Source organism: Drosophila arizonae, chromosome 5 (assembly GCF_054131065.1).
Source record: "Drosophila arizonae isolate 15081-1271.41 chromosome 5, UAZ_ARI_1.0, whole genome shotgun sequence".
Classification (NCBI taxonomy): domain Eukaryota; kingdom Metazoa; phylum Arthropoda; class Insecta; order Diptera; family Drosophilidae; genus Drosophila; species Drosophila arizonae.
In genome coordinates, this window is record NC_142925.1 from 24662300 (window position 1) to 24682340 (window position 20041).

General features: G+C 39.6%; 1 protein-coding gene and 1 long non-coding RNA gene across 2 annotated transcripts in view; both read left to right on the forward strand.

Annotated features, from left to right (window-relative positions):
- Positions 1-20041, forward strand: part of Mmp2 (Matrix metalloproteinase 2) — a 109066-nt gene that overhangs the window by 45639 nt on the left and 43386 nt on the right. The window lies entirely within an intron of this gene.
- LOC149268846 (uncharacterized) overlaps positions 1-20041 on the forward strand; it is a 45671-nt gene that overhangs the window by 2956 nt on the left and 22674 nt on the right. The gene's annotated exons all lie outside the window — the stretch shown is intronic.

Sequence of the window (20041 nt, forward strand, 5' to 3'; positions counted from 1 at the left end):
GGTTGGGGTAGGCCACACACATACACACACACACACATACATACAAACATACGCATATTCCATCTGCATTCGTTTTTATTGCCCTGATTGCGATTTGTTCGGTTTCCAGCAGTTGATCTGCGGTCGCTTCAGCTTGTTTTCCAATATAATTATATGCAATTACATTTAACTGTCATTTTTCTACACGTTTTTACCGTTTGTTTAATGAATGTGTTTGTAATTTTAATCAAATGCTGTAATTTTTTAATCATATATATTGACAGATATATATATATATATACTTGTGTGTGTGTAAGTAAGTGAATTTACCATAACTGTTGATACACAAATACATATATGAAATTATCGTATATATTAACTGTGATACATCTGCGTAATTGAATTTACCCTAACTGTTGATATATTTATATGAATACTTGAACATAATACAGTTATTCTTTTAAACACAATTAAATACATAAAATATTGGCAATATCAATTGAAAGTGTCCCAGGAATTTAGTAAATTATTTAATCAATCACCTCCAATTGAATGTCGTCAATTGTTTTCGGTTTGTTAACTATGTTTGTTGTTTGACTAACTTTTTTAAAGTGAAACTTTTTTTTTATAATTTTTGTTTCTCAATTAACTTAAAAAATTAAAAAAAAAAAAACGTTATCATAATCTTTTAAGTTAAAATGTATTTAAATATAGCATATATTTTATATGATATTATTTAAAAATACATTTAATATGAATATAATTAAATAGTTCCACAGACTTAATTTAGTATGAAATTGTATCAGCAAATTAAAATCTCATACATATAAAAAAAAAATATTCGTCATATATTGCGAAATAAATCTGTTTAATAGGTCCAAAACAGTTAACCTCATACATATAAAAACAGTTTGAGTAACCCTCGTCCTGATTTAGTTTCTTGAAAACTATTTACACTTCATTTTGGACGCTGGGTGGCCCATAAGTAGAATATTGGCAGGAATGAGAAAGGGGCTTCAATAAGCGTTGGGCCAAGGCCTAGCTAATTTGCAGTCAATTTAAAGAGAGCCTTTCGCCTACCTAGCTCAAATATTTGGCTCAAACACTTTTGCTTTCAATGGCGAATTCAATTAAGAGCGAAAAAAATCCCAACAACAAAAGTGCGCAAAGTGTAGCGAAGGGAAAATGTGGCCTGAAGCTGCCGTTGCCGTTGCCGCTGCCTCTGCCTCTGCCGCTGCTTTTGGCTAGCAAAAATCTTTTTTAATAATATTTAAATGGAATTACTTTTAATTAAGTCCAAAGTCCAGGCGCAACCACAAAAGGCTGCAGCAGTTAGGAGCCAGCGACTACGCAGCCAGCCAAAACCAAAATGTTAACAGTCTCCAATTACCAAGTCGCAACACAAAATACGAAATAAAAAAAAAAAGAATATTTAAAAATAAAAAAGTATTACCCAAACAAGAAGAAGCAGGTTTCAAGTTAAGCTAACGGAATATTTGATACTCTATTGCAGTGTAAAGATCGCCAAAAGATTTTCAATAACTTTCGAATGACTTTTACGTGCTTTGACAGCGGCTGACTGATTTCGATTGTAATTAATGAATAACTGTGAATTTATTTTTAAATTCCATATTCGATCGTTCAATTATTCATCAGTTTAAACTTGGATCTGATTCCCAGCCCTGAGATTAAGTATGTGTCAGACCCAAAAACAGAATTTGGGGATTTTCTGAAATATTTACTGCTACGATTTAGCCAATTAATCTCTTAGGAATGTAATGAAATATATGTTAAAGACTATACAGGACTAATATATTATACATAGGTTAAGGGAAGAATGAGCAACTATTTTAAGGGTATATTAGGCAGATTCGAAGTCCAGTAGGTCTCGATGGTTATTTTGTAAAAGGAATGAATCTTAATAACAAATATACCCAATTCTGATTCCTTTTTAAAATTTCGCATTTTCTATATACTAAATTCGAGCCAAGACTAAAACTATTTATATCATATAAATTTGATATATGCCGAAAGCTTTTCATAATGAAGCTATTCGCCTTTCGTATTCATTCTTGATATTCATGACGAAAATAAAGGTGACTCATAAATATTATTTGCAATAATGTATTACTTGTTATGTTAATCTCAATATTTATCAGACGATATCGTGTTTCTAATTATTTCAAATTCATCTGAAATACTCATTAAATATTGGTGAGCAATTAGCACTTTAATTGGGGTAATTATATACTTTCTGCCGGGCCATAGGCAGGGCCGGCCGACTTGGCCAAGCGTGCTTGTCCCACCTTTGTTAGGGCATACAAATGAAGCGCAAGGTGATTAAAATTTTACCTACCTAGGCAACTGCTGGTCACTTTTACTCTCTGCCCGCCGCTCTGGCCCTAAGCGTTTGCCTTTTCTGTTGCCTTTTTGTGCTGCTGTTTGGTTTTTTTTTTTTTTCTTAAATTTTTTTTTTTAATAAGTATGTATTAATTAATGCAAAAATGAAGAACTGGAACTTAAGTAGGGCTTCTGCTGCCGACGCCGCTTCTTGTTTTACAAATGAGCAGCGCTTTTGCAGTTCCTTTACTTTTAGTTCGTCTTTTTCTTCCTTGCTTTTTTTTATTTTTATTTATTTATTTATTTTTTTTTTTTTTGAAATTTGAGAGCGTGACGCAAATTAAGAACCCGATTGGCGTTCAGGGAGCAATGCGCCGGGATTCAGCAGGCAGTAGGCAGCAGGCAGCAAGCAGCAGGAGGAGCAGCTCCAGCAACACACTGCTGTCCACTCAACCGGCAGCAGCTTAATGAAAACGAAATTGACACCTACCTGTGCTTCCACCTGGCCACCCCTGCCCCTCTTCCTCACTCGCGCTCCCTCTGCCCCTTTCGGGTTATAGCGTATTGTTTTCTTGTCCTTAGCTTCATTTTTTTTTTCTGCTGCTGCTGCTCCTGCTGACCGCAGTAAAATTATACGCACGTCTGAAGTTACGTGAAATGTCGATGATGGGGACACTGCGTGTCAATAGTTGAAACACCACGGCAATGCAGACTGTCCCAGCCGCCTAGCCCAGGCAGCCCAGGCAGTCGCAGCCCTGTTCCGGCAGATCCTTCAGCCTGTGCGCTTCCTGTGCCGTTGCCATTCTGTACGCCATCATTGCACACATCCGTGCGTGGCCTGGGAAAATGCTCATAAATCTTCCCCAGCCCCATCAAGCCTCACACCCAGCTCCTAGTGTGGCGTTATTTCGATTTCAAAACTCAATGTGAGTGTGAGTGCGAGTGCGAATGTATATGTGTGTTTGGTTGTGCGTGTGTCGAGTTTATGTTTTATCTTGCTTTTACGCTTCCGAACTGCTGCCACAGCTATAGCCACATCTGCAGCTCCAGCTTCAGCCTCAGCATCAGCTACAGTGTCTCCTGCCGCCTTCGGCAGTATCCTTGCTGCCCACTCCAGCTTTTCGGCCACTGCCCGAATTGTGTCTCCAGCTATTTCAGTTTGTTGTTTAGCTCATAAATCTGCTTATCTGTGGAGTCGTCGCATTGGCTGCGCACCGCCTAACAGCTCAAAGCTGCCATCGCCATCGCCTTGGCTTTGCTTTTCTAGTTTTTGTTTTTCTTTGCACTGTCGAAAGGGTTGATCAGCACTTTGTATAAACCTAAACCCTGGACTGTTGCTTACAATCAGCTTGTGTTCTAAAAGTTAATTCAAGCTTAAATTAAAGTACTTTGTCAGCATTTTGATTCTTGAGCGAAATCTGTGACAAGTTAGCAGACTACAAATAAAATCGATCTACATCTATGATATATGAATGCGTATAGCTGTAAAGGAGAGAGTAATTAAAAATGGAAAATATTTAAATGAATAATAAGTCCTTAGATATTGCATTATGCCTTTATTATGAAATGGTAATATAATTATTCTAAATTAATTCAAAAGTAAAAAATTCCCTTATCAGAGAAAGATATTTTTATATTCCAAATTAAAATTATTATTTGTCATATTTCTAAAAAGGGTATTTCGTATTCGTGTAGAACGAACTGCAAACAGTTTCGAATAGCCTACAAGTTTGGTGTACTGTATTTTTTGTATCGGTTTGGCCAGATCCGGTTCAGATTTGGTGCGGACTTGGCCCAGCTGTGGCGTATTAAAGGATTTTGCAGCAACTTGACCCTGTTGCAGTCATGCATAAATTTGTTAGATTTACCCATTGACAAGAGCAGCAAAACCAAACCAAGAATAACATACAAACATACTCTCACACACACACACACATTCACATATATATATATATACAACAAACGGCAAAACAATATTGTGGCAAAGTGTTCTGCAACCCAAAATGGTCGAGCGCCTAAAAGTTATAAATATTTTTGGAAATTAATTAAGCCTTTGCACGGGCCAGGCCAGCAAGAACTAAAAGGACAACAAGGGCAGAGGGAGGGGGTGGGGGGACGGTGATGGGGACATGCCGATGAAGGGGAAATGGAACTGAGAAGCATTGAGCTGAGGTCCGAGCTGCTCTGATGCCCAGGCTGATGCCAGCCTTCGGTCCCGTAGCCAAAAGTATGTTTGAAATATGCACGAAATGAAATTAGTAGCCAAAAGATAAAAACGTAATGAAATCAAATGCGGCCTAAATGCTTTGCGAGTTGTTTTTGTATTGTCGCTGGGGAGCAACAACACAATGCCCCAAAGGGCTGGCAGCGGACTCCATGGAACGCCAAGAAAATTGAAATATGTGCGCCTATAAATGGGTTACAATGCGAGCTACCAAGTTAACTGAAGCGTAAAGTCAAATGCGCTAATGAAAGATGGCGAAGGCAATGCAAAAGATGATAACTACATGGAGCAGTTGAGATGATCCCTAAGAAAACAAAAAAATAAAAATAAAGAAAAGAGGAAGAGGGCAGGGCAGGAAATTGGAAAACAGAACTTTTGGCAAAAGGAATTAATTGATAAGTTGAAATGCGAAAGAAATGTTGAAGAAGTACTTTTTGGATTATGAATGGAAGAAGAATGCGCGAGGGAAGGTGAAGGTGAAATAGCTTAAAGGATTTATATACTATATAAAGATTGTGTATTGTATTCGAATGTTTGTATGTATTATATTTTATTTGTTTTAGTTTTTTATGTAGATATTTGGTTTTCATTTTATGTTTTCAATATATATTTATTTATTTATTGAAAATATAAAATAGAACTACAGCTTCAATGAATTTGTTCTTCATTAAAAAAAATTATATATATTTTATTTTATTTATTTATTTTTTTTTTACCATATATTTTATTCTATTCTATTCTATTTATTTATTTTTTTGTAATTTTGATTAAAATAAATGCATATATATATTCTCTGACAAAAATTAATGTTAATACATTATTCAAAAGAATTCAAAGATGTTAAAACAAAATAGGGAAATATAAAATATATTATATGTAAGATCGACCCTAGTTAAATAGGGGCTAGATTTCATGCGAATTTCGTAGACATTATGAAATCAGTTTTGTTACAGATATCGAATCAAAGCAAATGCAAATATAATATCCCGTTCAACTTAATGTGAATCAAAAATAGATATGGGATAATATGATATGAACCAGAAAATCCTTTTCCTGAAGACGTTCGCTCTCGCTTAAAGACCGCCCCACTACATGCGTAGCTACATACACAACTTATGAGTGTGCAGCTGCTGGTTTGTCGTCGTTCAGTCAGGTTTTGATTGCTCGGGTCGGCTCGGACGCATGTCCCGAATTTAACTACCGTTTAAAAGCGGTTCAAGCCGTCGGCGGGCCCAGGCGCCCCGTTTTAAAGTCGTAAATCGGAGTGCGAGCCAAAATGCGGTGCCATTTAATTTGAATTTTAATGTGCGTTCAAAATTCTTGCATGCCCCGCACGACAAAATTTCCGTTTTTAATATTTATTTCAAATGGCTGGAACTGCAGGCGGCGCACTGGCTAAAACGGACAGCACAGCACATAGCAGCAGTGTTGGGCAGGAGCGAGCAGTGGGGAGCGGAGCGGCAGCAGGAACCAGTTACCAGGACATGGCCGAGTCGTCTGCATACGTCATCGAACTGTTGACCGAGTTGGCGTTTGGCCAGCATGTTGCCTGTTGCCGGGCGCAGCTACACGCCGACTCCCTGCCCGTCCTGTCCGTCCTGTCCGTCCGGCTCGGCCTGCCTGTCAGCAAAACTGCGCAGAGATAGCGCTAAAGGACACGCAGCTGCTGACTGCGGCCGGCTGAAGGCGCCGGGGCTAGGAAGCTGTTTTATGCATTGCATGCATTAAGGCGCAAAGTGTTGATAGGCAGGACACACACACACACGCACACTACAGAGATTTGCGCTGAAACAGCACGGGCCATAAAAGTATAGCCGCTGCAGCTGGGCGTGGCCAGACGTTGACCGCATCTGCAGGCAGCTATTACCTGCTGCAAATAAACTTAGCAGCTACTGTCCGCCGTACGCTGTCCTCTGTCCTCTGTCCTCTGTACGCTGCCCGCTGTTCGCTGTCACAGTTGGGAGTTCGTTCGCCCCCTCGACATGTCCTGCCGCCTGCTTTGGTCCTTGGCATCCATCAAACGCCGCCATATTGAATCAACGCAAAATAATTGCTTTTTAAATGGGTTTTTATGCGATATGAACGCGCGCAAGGCGCCGCTGCCACGCCCCCACTTCACCTCATAGGCAACGCCCCCGCAGGCAAAGTTTTTCGAGCCGGGCCCCCAACTTAACCGGTGTTACGTGAATGTCTTGGTATTTGCCTTTTTTTATTTTATTTGTTAGCTTTAATTTTCAGATTTATGCGCGCTGCTCCTGCAGGCCGCAAGGACATTTTTAATGAGATTTCTCTAGCCATAGCACGTAGCAGCCATAGCCGGAGCTGGAGCCGGAGTCGGAGTCGGGGCGCAGTGGCCTGGCGCTGGAATTGAAAAAGTGGACGGGTTGGGAGGGGCTTGTCTTCACTCTTAAGCGATGACAGACGCAGATTATGAGCCAAGCCAAAAAGTCACTGTGGTTAAGCAGCTGCTGCAAAACAAAATGAAAATGGCAATGGAAATGGGAATGGGAACGGGAACGGGAACGGTAAATGGTTGTGAGGGAGGGCCGAAGGCGCCGTAGGAGCCGAATGAACTTGTGGTCTACAGATTGAAGATTGAAGATGCTGCCTTCAAGTTTTGCACTTGGCTGGCAAAACTTATGCTTCTTGCTGTTGTGCTAGTAAATTTGCGTTTTAGAAACCCAAACGAAATAAGTGGCAAACATTTTTGATTTGTTTTTGCTACCAGCTCTAACTCTCACTCACTCTCTCTCTTTCTCTGAGTGGACAGATGTAACTATCTCGTTCTATTGCTATACGCTCTGTTTGCCGGAGACACGCAACATAATTGACTCATTTATCAAGTGAATTTGTGGTCGGACTGTCTTATTTCGAGTACAACTAGCAATTGCTTTTCCCAGTTATTTTCATCTCTGTTTCTATTTCTTTAGTTTTTAGTTTTGTACTGAAAAATGTGCAAATGCTCTTATGTAAATTTGAAAAGTGTGTGTTTATTTAAAAGAAAATTGCAAGACAATTTCGTTTGCAATGAAAATATTTTCACACTTAAGCAAATGCTTGCAGTTGGCGAGTAAAATTCAGCAGGAAACGTATTCCATGTAATTCAATGAAACTGCGAGGGCTGAACTGAAAATATAAGTTATAATTATTATATGAGTAGATGCTTTGATAAAATGACTACTTTAAATAGTTTAATGGGTGGGATCTGGGTTCATATCATTCTGTACCAGAAGAAAGTATAGATGTTCTATTAATACGTTTATATGTATAATTGTATATCTTATATATTTTATATTATATCATCATTTATATTATATATTTACATTTTTAATATGAATGAATATTTCATTCATTTATTAAGTTCTTCTTGCGCAATAGTTTGCTAACTGAACACGAATCTAAAAATCATTCATATTAATAAAGTTATTAACCAGCTTAGATTTAATTAAAAATTCCTATCCGAATGATACCAGATAAAGCCCAAATGAATCGCATAGTTGCGCCAGTTTTCGGATGCTCGACGCCAAAGGCAAGTGGAGCGCAGCATTTGACGCATAGCAACAATCAAATACAATTTTCATTAAGACTAAATATCAGTACTTCGTGCAGTGTGCAAGTGAGAGAGGGAGTGAAAGAGGTAGATAGATATAGACGAGGCCATAGATTTGTCATCGAATGTTGTTTATGCATAAACTTAATTGAGTTCAACTGAAAGTGTCAACTCATGTGACACACAGCTTCAATGTACGCAAATGAGGGAGGCTAGAGTGAGAGAGAGAAAGAGGGAGAGAGAGGAGTTATATAGACTATTTTGTATGTGAATGTGAAATGATTTGGCGCAAATGGCAGCTATTTAAATGTCTGCCAGGGCGAGAGCTAAGCTCAAAGGAGTGCGCGGGTCTGTCTGTTGGGGGCGTGGCTGGGTTTGCGCTTTTGATTAGCAATTTGCTGGGTATTGTGCAAAGTTATATCACTGCATGATAATTGCTGTCATCAGGCAAACGCATAAAAACGGCTGCATTTAGCATATCCGGCAGCTCAAACGGAAACGGAAGTGTAAAAGCCGCACCGAAGCACACTCGCGCACAGAGAGACAGAGAACGAGTTGAGTGTGTGTGTGTGTGTGTGTGCGTGTGCTAAATGTTTCGTGTCTGTCGTGTCTGTCGCTGTATGTGTGGAAAAAAACTCTTTTGAGCCAAGGCGCATTTATAATTAACATAATGATGGCATTTTGCTAAACAGCGTTTTCCGCCTCACCCGCTCTTACACATGTAACAAAAACACAGCGACGGGGAGGGGGCGGAGGATGGGGGTGGGGCAAGACTATGCTTGAGTGTGTGTGCTGGCATAGTTGACATGAAATGCCAACTTAATGTCAGAAAGTTAACATGCCACTTGAAATTAACAAGCCCCAGCCCAGGCAGGCGCCTCCCCACCCCACTGAGATGGCTGAACCCTTTTACGCCATTGTTGTGCGTCCTCTGTATGTGTGTGTGCGCGTGTGTGTGTGGGTGTCCTGTGAAGTGCTCGACGTGCGGCTCGTCAGGTGAGCCGCATTAAAAATGTAGAATTTTCATCTTTTAGTCAGCAATTGTAACCGTTTCTTTTTTTCCTGCCGTTGCTCTATACAGTTAAGTGCCTGCCTGTCTTAGTATTCAAGTGTTTGCGAGCGTGTGGGGTGGAAGGGGCTTGGTTTCGGGAAGGCCTCTTTCTAGCATTGTTTAAAATTGTCGCGCACTTTGGCAACCGCAACGTTGACAGATGCTGTACCCCTCATCCTCATCTTTGCGCTGTCTACTTGAAACGCACAGCTTCTGCTTTCGAGCGGACCCGGGCGCTGAGCTCAATTATGAATTTATGCTTGGGCATATCTGCACACACACACACATGCACATCTCTTATAGTCACTAACAATGTGGAGCTGATTTGATACTGCGGGAGCTTTTGAAAATTTGCTGCAACTGCTGCCAATAATCGAAGCCATTTTGAAATGGCAAACGGCCAGGCCAACAGCTGCACCCAGCCCTCGCACACCCCCGGCCCAAGATGTCGCAGCGCAAGTTCTGTCATCTTGTCTCAGCCAGGCGAGCCGGGAGACAAAGGCAGCTGAGCGAGGGATTGAGCGAGAGATTGAGAACGTGCTGCATTATTCTGCTATAGAAATATGATGCATGCATGTATATCGTCTATGCACTGGCTATGTAATCTCGTGTGATTGAAGTGCTGCTAGTTCTGTATACTCTACCAGCGCGCATGATTGCTTCCTTATTCATGATACACAAGAGATGGCAGATAGAAAAGAGATACATATGTATCTATAATCTATTGATACAATCTATGTATAGTTACGATCATAAACACTTTATTTATCTGTGAGCTAGACTTTTTCTCTTAACTTTATTGAATTACCATTTATAGCTTGGCTATAATATACGTAATATCGATGTGATATATATGATATGACATCATATAAATTTTACAAAAATTGAAAATGCTTAAAAAATCGTAATTCTTTGTAATTGTAAAATTGCATTATGTATATTTTATTATTTATAAAATATATTATGTATATTATATTACATTATTATATACAATAATCATGATCACTATTGCAATTGAGTTCAGTTCAAGTTTCTCCTATTATTCATTATCAATGTTTATGTTAGAGTATTTAGCTCGTTGTCTCTCGCTCTCTCTTTGCCTGCCTTTCTGTTGTCTCTTTGTGCTCTCTGCTTGCATGCACATATGTCTGCTCGTCAAAGTATTTGTGTCCCCAGCTAAGAGATTGAGTGTGCCATTTTTGCAGTATATGAACAAAGTTGAAATTGAAGTTGAGCTGATTTGACTTTTTGAGTTGAGTTTCAGCAGCTCTAGTTGCTGAAATTGAGAATGTCATCGGAATTTTGTTCCTATCTAATGAGATAAATTTTATTTGCTAGCATGAAATGCTTTCAGCTGCTGCAGTTCAGATATGGAAAATATATGATAGTAAATTTGCATATTTGGACTAATTTATGGTCAGAATTTGAGCGAATAATGAACTAGTCTAAATTGTTAATGGGGAAACAATATGAAATATTAATCCAGATACAAATAAACATTCATTGGTGAGCCAATTTCGCATGCAAATACGAAATCCCTGGCGCGCTATTATATATAATTTTTTAATGCTGTTAAAATCAACGCGTTTTGATTATATATATTAAATTTCAAATGAATAAAATTAACACCCGGCGAAAAATACTGGCGAAACTCTTAAATGCTTAAATCTAATTTAATATTCACATTTCTAAGCAACGCAGGAGTCGAAAAAAAAGCGAAAAAAGATGCGAAAAAATTAACTGCCAAGAACGAAGACCCAAATTGGTCGTTAGCACATTGTGTGGCACCATTGCAGAGGAGGTAGAGGGGGGCAGAGTGGGCTGAGGGTGGCTGTGGGCGGGCAGCGAAAAGGTTGCTGCAAATTACACGTGACAAGCGGAATGGCAAGTGCCAAAAACGATGCTGCGTGATGATGATGATAATGATGCTGATGATGATGTTCGAGCTCAGCCCCGAAATGCTCATAAAATTAGCGGAGCAAAAGTAAAACATATGAGACACGATTTGAATTTGACACCATTAGCTTCATTTGGCGCCAGGAGCAAGGCGGGGGGCCGCGGGGCACAGGCGGGAAATGACGCAGAAGGCGCCGAAGTCATTTGCATAAGAGAGACTTCAAGTACGATTGTGTGCGAGCGTTTGTGTGCGGGTGTACGTGTATGTGTGTGTGTGTGTGTTTGTGTGTGTGTGTGATGTCTGCTTGAGGGGTATTTGAATTTTTACGGCTGTGCACTTTTTATCGATGCCTGTAAAGAAGATGAAAAAACACGCTGACTGGCATACTAAACATTTCTCCTCTTTTTTATATGCCAAACCCTGATAAACGCACACACATACACATGCAGAGATGGAGACAGAGACACACGCACGCCTAATTATGCGAGCTGCGATAGCGTTAATTATGCAGCGTGCCAGCCTAATTATGATTTGTTGCCAGGCAGCAGACGGAAGTGTAATGAAGAAAATGTTGCCTACTTGCGGGCGCTGGCACTTGTGCTTAGGCAATCAATAGGCCCATTGTGTGTGCGGCGGGACGAAAGCCCGAAAACGCACTCGAAACTTGTTTCATTTGCTTGTTGTGCGCAATCTACAATCTCTCTCTCTCTCTGTGTAAGTGTGTGTGTGTTGTGAGGGGGCGTGTCAGCGTTTAGTGCGCCACTTGAGCGAAACAAAAGATGAAAAAGCGCACAGAGCAGAAGGAGGCTCAAGCAGCAGCAGGGGCAGCAGCAGGGGCAGCGAGCAGCGAGCAGCTAAGAAATGTGTATCTGACGGATGCGGTCGCAATTATGTTACAAAGCGCTGCAATTAGGCAAACTGTAAGAATGGGCAAGCGTCCAGCTACAGTGAAGACACGGACAAGCATGTCGCACTGACTTCAAACACACATATAAATGGAGATAAGTACATATATAAATGTGTATATATATGTATGTGTTTCTAAGTATAAGGATGTGTATAGAAAAAGCAGGAGCAGCAGCAACAGCAACTTCCGTCGCTGTCCTCATCAACACTTGAGTGCACTTTCTTTGTGTGCGTATGTATGTGTGTGTGTGTGTGTGTGTGTGTAAAACAAGCATTCATATTGCAGCACAAAAGTTGTCTGTGTGAGCTGTGTGAGTGTGTTGAAACGTGTTCAATTGATATTTTTGCACGCGCCGCTTTTGCTCAAGAAGTTATAAAAAACAAGAAGCGGGAAACTTGAGCCAAAAAAAGAAAGAGAAGACAGTAAGCAACTGCAATATTGCTTGCTTTACACTGTGTGAGTGCCAAAAAGGCAGACAGGTCTAAAAATACACAGAGAGAGGGAGATAGAGAGAGAGAAAGAGTGGCACACCCAGAGGGCACTTGAGCATGTGTAAGCAGCAGCCACTCAGCTATGGCTCCTGCTCCTGCTCCTGCTGCTGCTGCTGCCGCTACTCCAACGCCAACTCCAACACCACTCCCTCCACCACTCAGACTGCTACAGCTTTCTGGCTTCCAGCTCTGGCAACTGCTACCTTTTGCACCTTGGCATAAGCTGCTACTTTGGGGCAAGTTTTACTAGTGTGGCAAGCCAAACAAGTGCCTGTTACTCATATTGATTGCTAAAACCCGGACCAAAAACTTATTGGCATACCCCAACAGCGCACATAAAGAACAAGAAAAAAAGCGAAGCTGAACCTGAGCTCAGACGAAGTCGAGCTACCCTAACAATAAAGTGTAAGCCAACTTTTGGGAAATTATAATAAATTTGAATAATGCGGACAATAGCAATGTATTGAGAAATGTTGAGAGAAATTTTGGGTAAGAGATTTGCGGAACGTGATCCATAAATGAGTTGCAAATAACGTTAGTTTTTGTTTTTAAAAATCAGCTAAGGATAGATGAGATACAGAATGCTGTACATTATTTAAAATAAATAAATAAGAATTGTAATCTGAAAACCAATAAGAAGCTCAAAATTAGCACATCGCTTGGTCAACTATATATATTTTTATATAATATCATAACCTTATCTAAATATCCTACCAGCCAGCCGTAGTGTATAGAAGAGCAGATGATATTTTAGCACTGCACTCAAAAATTGGCCGTGTTTTTCATTTGGCTGTCACACGTTGCAAAAGACGTCGCAGCCGCCATTTACCTGTAGTCAACGGCCCGAGCCCCCAGCGAGCTGCAAGCGCCAAGCGCCAGTGTGGAGCTGCATATTGAAATTTTATTGCATTTGGGGCAGTCCCTGGGCTAGGCGGAGAGCTCTTGTAATAGCAGTCGGGGCAGGCACCCGGGACATTCAGTCAAGCGACACAAATTCAAACATTTGTGTTGCTGAAATTGAAAAAGGTGTCGAGGCTGCAAATGAAAAATTATCCAATAGATGGAAGAGGAGTTGGAGTGGGGGGAACGCAGCGAATGGTCAGCCATGATAGCAGACTTTTTGTATTAATTTTTCTGTTCTTGTTGTTGTTGTTTTTCTGTTCCTCTGTTATATTTGTTGTCTAGCCAATTTACTGAGAACAGAAGTACGGATAGATAGATATTGTATGAAACTTTTGTGCAGCCAGTTTTTTTTGGCAATTGTTGATTGTTGGTGTCGGACTGTTTTTGCTATTTGTGTTTTTAATTGCAAAATATGCTGATATATAGCGAATTTTATACACATAATTAATGGCGTAATTCATTGATTTGCATACATCATTTTTTTTTTATAATAAATGGCCTTTTAATGCATGTTCTTAATTAGCTATCAAGTTTTTTTTTTTTTTTTTTTGATAAATTAACATCAGTTGATATTCTGAAAATAATGGTTAAATTTAAAATAGCTCTCGTTGGGCATTTGCTGAATTTCGCATTCAATGAATTCAAAGATTTTTATTAAATAAATTCGTTAATTATTAATTGACTCAATATAAACCGTGCATTTATTACAATAAACAAATAATTTGGTTGCCTCTAAGAACAAAGGGTTAGAATTTACTTAAATTTCCACATTTTAACTCTGGTATTTCTGTAGAGGTATTTTCGGAATTTAACCCTAGAGGTTGGCTTTGGTTCACAACAAAAACAAAAGTAAACTAAAGAAATGGCGAACTACACTTTTATCAGCTACAACAATATTTTGCAACCATAGCCACTATTTCATATTTTTCAATAAAAGTCTTTCTTTTCCATGCCATCTCAATTTTTGCTGTTTTGCTCTGCTGTTACTTCAACAGCGAAATGCTCGCTCGAAAACTGTCATCAATCTGACTGAAGTCACAACATGCTGCAAAAATCATATTCTCGTTGTAGTCAACTATTTTTTTGTTTCTTTGTTTGTTTGTTTTTCGTGCATGTTTCGTCGAATCAGATGCATTCGCTGTGGCTCTGGCTGGCAGTTTCTATCTCGGGCTTGGCCCATTCATCTGTTTTGTGCGTGTTTGCGAAATTTATCTTTTCATTTTGATGCCGCTGCCATGCATTTATGCAAACATATGCCGCGTGAAAAGACATCGGCTAAAAAAGCGAGAGAGAAGAAAATAAAAACACACTAAAAGTAATAAAAAAGAGCGACGCGTAGACAGTCGAAAAAGTTTGGCCAGCTAAGCCCCGAGCCCCAAGTTAGCCCAGCAGGCAACTGTCAGCAGTCAGCAGTCAGCACTCAGCACTCAGCAGCCAGGAATCAGCAATCTGCAGCAAGCAGTCGGCCAGACAATCACAAAATTGTGGCCTGGAGGCGCACGGCTAGAGGCGTGTGCCATGTGCCATATGGCACGCAGCAGGCTGCAAGCTGCAAGCTGCAAGCTGCAAGCTGCAATCTGCCATCTGTAAGGATGATGACATTTTGGGCCTGTTTCTCAGTTGAATGTTGTGCAGCTAATGCGTTATGAGCACTCGCAGGAGGCGCGCTCTCACTTACTCACAGGCTAATGCTCTGGATTAATTATTCATGCATAGAAGCTATAAAAACAGCTGACTCGCAGGCTAAGCCCAGCCACCCCCTTGCGCTAAGTAAATTTCAATAATTCTAATTTTGAGCAGCAGCAACAAAAGCAGAAAAATTGCTTGGTTGCTTGGGAGGCCAGCCATGTGGAGCAGTTGCGTGTGGCTGGGCTAACAAAAGCAGGCAACACCTGCCCCCAATGCGGGCGCACGCTCCTCGGAAAGCCTCACTGAATGTTTGCCCAATGTAAACAAAGGCACAGACATCAAGCGGCCAGGACATAGCACAAACACAGTCACACCCACACCCACACCCACACCCGCACTCACACATAGTAACATTGAGGCTATCATTATACCAGCAGCGTCGCTCCAGCCCCAGCTTTCATGCCTCCTGCTGCCCCTGCAGGAAACGTGCAACTCACGTCGTTTTGTTGTTTTGGCTTTTTCATGCACCATTTATATAACCAGACCAAAAGCGTCTGCTCTGGCAGCTGTTCCGGCTACAGCTCCGGCTACTCTCTCTCTGTCTCCCTCTCTCCCGCTCTGTCTCGCTCTGCCCTAGCTAGAGTATTTGACGTGTGCTCGTTTATCATTCATTTTGCGCTCGCTTGCTCGAGTCTCCTCAAAAGTGAACCTAAAACATTAAATTTTAGCACGTTCTGTGTTAACGTGCGCTCATTTAGGTGTGGGTGGCTGCTTTTGCATCGGTTTTGGCCAGTGTCTTGGCATTACGCACGCCATAAAGCTTAGCTTTAACGGGAATCATCCCTCAGCTTTATTCCATCTACTCTCTGCCAATGCCGCCCCCCTCCTGTCAATTCCTCTGGCATAATGAAGTTAAGTGACGGCGCGTCACGGCGGCTTAACAATTTACGCTGCCAAAATTATTTCACCAACAGCAGTAACAGCAACAACAGCAACAACAGCAACAACAGCAACAACAACAACAACAGCACGATGGCGAGGCTAAAAAAATTTATAAAAAATTAAGCAATATATAAATAAACAATAAAGTTAAATTGAAGCTGAACTCCCGAGCATTGTCCGGGAAGTATCTGTAAATACCTTAGCTTGGGCTTTAGCACGTTGAGAGTCTCAGCTCTGGTCGAATGAATTATTCACGATGAATGAAACGAAATTGAAGGGCTGCAATGAGTGGACTGAGCATTTCTTATCCTTCTTAGCTTTGCTAAACGATATCATAGCTTATTTCAATAAGAGTTTAATACAAGTATTTATAAAGATTTTTTCATGCAGAATAAAAAGTAAATATATATAATAGAAATCTGTATTTGATATTATATAAGCTTATTTCAGTAAGATTTTGATACTGAACTTTTTAGTTGCTTAAAATCCCAGTCTTACATATCTCATATGGGAGACTTAAAAACAATGCCTCTCTTAGCAGAGTCTTAGGAATGTTTAGGCTTCGTAGACTGTTTTAGCCTGAATTCAGAGCATTTCTCATTTAATATTAAGCTAACAAATATTGCACTTATTTAAGATTAAGTATGCGCCGAGCTCTCCTAAAATTTCCAGCATAAAACCATTTTTAGAGCGCACTTTCGCATATGTTTGACTTTGATTTAATTATACAGTTTTTAGAAGTTTTCGCCTGCGAGTTGTATTTCATTTATGTTTTAATTATATATTTTTCTTTTTTCGGCTCGAATGAAATTTTATGGGAGATTTATTCAGCTAGCGCTTTTAGTGCTGCAGCTACGCGAGGCGCCACAAGCTGGAACAAAAATAAAAATACGCCAGGCTCCACTCATAGTTGAAATAATTTTGTTTATAGCGCAACCATTTTTATGCTCTTGGCCTAAGGCAGCGGCAGCAGCAGCAGCAGCAGCAACAGCAACTAACGCCACGTCCGCGGCCATTAATTTCCAGGCAGGTGCAATTTGATTACGCGACGCGGGGAAAAAATTCCAACAGCAAGAAGAAGAAACCTGCTTATTTATTTATTTATTATACATGTTGAAGCGAAGCTTTTAAACAATTACGCGTTTTGGGCGCTCACCTGCCCAACTGCCACGCCCACACCACTAGCTGAACATCAACAAAAACGGTGCTTTGGCGACATTTAAAATTCAATAAACATAATGAAATGGGCGAAAAAATGCGGGAGTACCCCTATGCCAAATGCACATAGCCAGAAATATGAAAACTTTTAATGTTTTCTAACTGTCAGATTTAGCTGATATCGCCTCTGCTCCTGCTGCTGCTGCTGCTGCTCCATCTACTCCTGCTGCTGCGTATATTACGGCTTCTAATGGAAAACTTGTTTAAAAACTTTTAAATTAATTTTATTTTCGCCCCGGCTACAACTGTCTCGCCCATTGTTGCAGCTAGCACTCCGAGTCGAGGGTCCGAGCTGGCAATTAAAATAACAATATTCCATGCAGTTGGCCCTTATCTAGCATTTGTAACTGTATCTCTCTCTATATATACATGCACATATATATGTATTCGTTGCTCTGTATATCCTTCTGTGTCTGCTTCACTTGACATCGTTTTCGAGCTGAGCCAATTGTCCAGGCAGATTTCAGATTTCAGACTTCGACCCCAAATACGCACACAAAGAGCTGCATGAAAATGTGCAGAAAAGATGCACAGATAATTTGCAAAGCTAAGAAATGACTTTATTTTTCCACAAATATACAATTAAATATATAGCAAAATATATACATTTAAGGGATCTCTTTAAGCTAGGACAAAGTAATTATCAGCATCACTTTGACCTTTATTTATCCTTCAGTTTCTTTGCTTGACATTATTAAAATTAATATTTGGCTTCAAAGAAATTTCCTTGAAGCTATGGCATTAGTTAATGAAGCTTCTGCAAGCTAAAACTATTTGGCTGAAAAGTACGTAAATTTACCTTTAATTATTGTTATTTTGTTGTTGTTGTTATTTATTTCGAAGCTTTTTTGCATGGCCTTATTATACATATACATTAAATTGTTAGAGAGTCGATTCAAACTCCAATTTAAGTAAACTTATTTTTATATATTATAAAATAAATAGCATCAAAAAAAAAAAAAAACCTCATTGTTTTATACTTCTGAAATGAATAACAGTTATATTGCATAGTATATTGTAAAAATTTAAAACTAGTCCAATTGCAATACTACATCTAGCTGACTCAAAATTGAAAGCTCCAAGTTTCTATTCACAACATTCCTGCATTCCTAAAACCATCTTAAAACGATCTTTCATAAAGTAAACTGATCTTTTGTGTCGAGTATGAGCGGTTACTTTTACCTGTTGCTCCTGTGAGTGCAGAGAAAGCTTTTCAGCTCTCATCTTAACTCTCTCTCTCTCTCTCTCACTCTCTCTCTCTCTCTCTCACTCTCTCTCTACCCAGCTCTCTGGGTCGAGCTGAGCCAAGCATGCAGCTGTAAGAACTCAATTGTGGTCGAGTGCTTAACGAAGCGTGGCTAACGAACTCTGACTCTGGCCAAAAGGGATGCAACATAATCTGTGCTAAGAAAATATGTAAAACTTTTGACTCTTCCTATTATTTCGTTGTAAACTTTCTTAAATACATCTTCACATACCACACTTTGATATATATATATATGAAAATTTATTGGTGTATATATCACAGTAAAACTTTGGCTGAAACAAACTTTCAATTTGGAAATTTTCAATTTCCCGAAGCAAGTGACAAAAACTTTCCCACACATATGAACTTGCAGGCATGCAAAAATTTCTACGCCAAACTAAAGTTGACTGCTTGAACTGCAAGATCTGCAATATATACAAGTATATCTGTATGCATGTGTGTGTGTGTGTATGTGTTTGGGTATTTGTTCTTATCATGATTGGCGCTAACTGGCGCTCGTCTGGGTCGATATTGCCTTAGGCACTCGCACTGTTAGACACGCAAGCTGGGCCGCCTGCGATTGCGGCTCATTCCTCAATATATATAGTACACTGTCCTGCACGCTGTTTGACCTCAGGGTTATAGAATCCGGTCTGACTCGGGTGTTGTGCATTTTTAATGTTTGTTTGCTGTCGCTGTGTCGCAGTTTATTGTTTTTTCTGTTTCTGCTTCGGTTTCGACTTCTTCGCTTTGTTGTTGTTTTTCCCTTCTCTCTCTCTCTCTCTCTCTCTCTCTCTCTCTCTCTTTATTACGGATTTTCTTGCTGTTAATTTTTATTTTGCGATTTGTGTGTGTGTGTGTGTGTGTGTGTGTGTATGTGTTGCCGCAATGTTGACGCTAGTTGTAGAACACGCACACACTTTGAACGATGGGCCAGGGACAACATGAACAGAAGTGAGTTCAAGTCTGTCAACAGTTGCTTGACTGTCCGATTACCTGTATTGCCCATATATGGGGATGATACCAGAAACTAGGCTTACATATGTAGACAATTGCATATTCTTCGTGAAATGAGCATCATTTAACTTTGCTCAAGAACTTTAGCAACCAAAGATATAGTAAATCACTATAATATTTTATTTAGATATAATTTTCTATATATAATTATTGAGAACGAATTTCTTTCAAGGGGGTGGATTTTTTTTTTCGATTTATCGTGATTTCCGATTTTGATTGTCGACTTTATTTTTATTTCACTTTTGTTTTATAATTAATTTTGTGTAAATTGTGGAATTGTAAATATATAAATTAAATCTGAATTATAAAATATTAACAAATATTTCCATATCTAACTAGATGCTAGGTAGTAAATAGAGTGTGAATTTACCATCAGATTATTTATATGCCGAAAATATCTATATAATCATATAAGAGATCTCTTGTGCTTTAAGGGAGATTAACAATCAAATTATTTATGAAAGATTGACATATAAATACGATTATCTTGAGCTATGATAATCTATATTTATCACTTCAACTTTGCTTAGCCTCCGCTACTTTTACACTAATATGCCCAGCTGCCTGTTGAATAATAACAGGGTATATTTATATGTAAAAAATAGTGACCAGCTGGCCATTGTGTATGGGTGTGTGTTTGTGTCTGC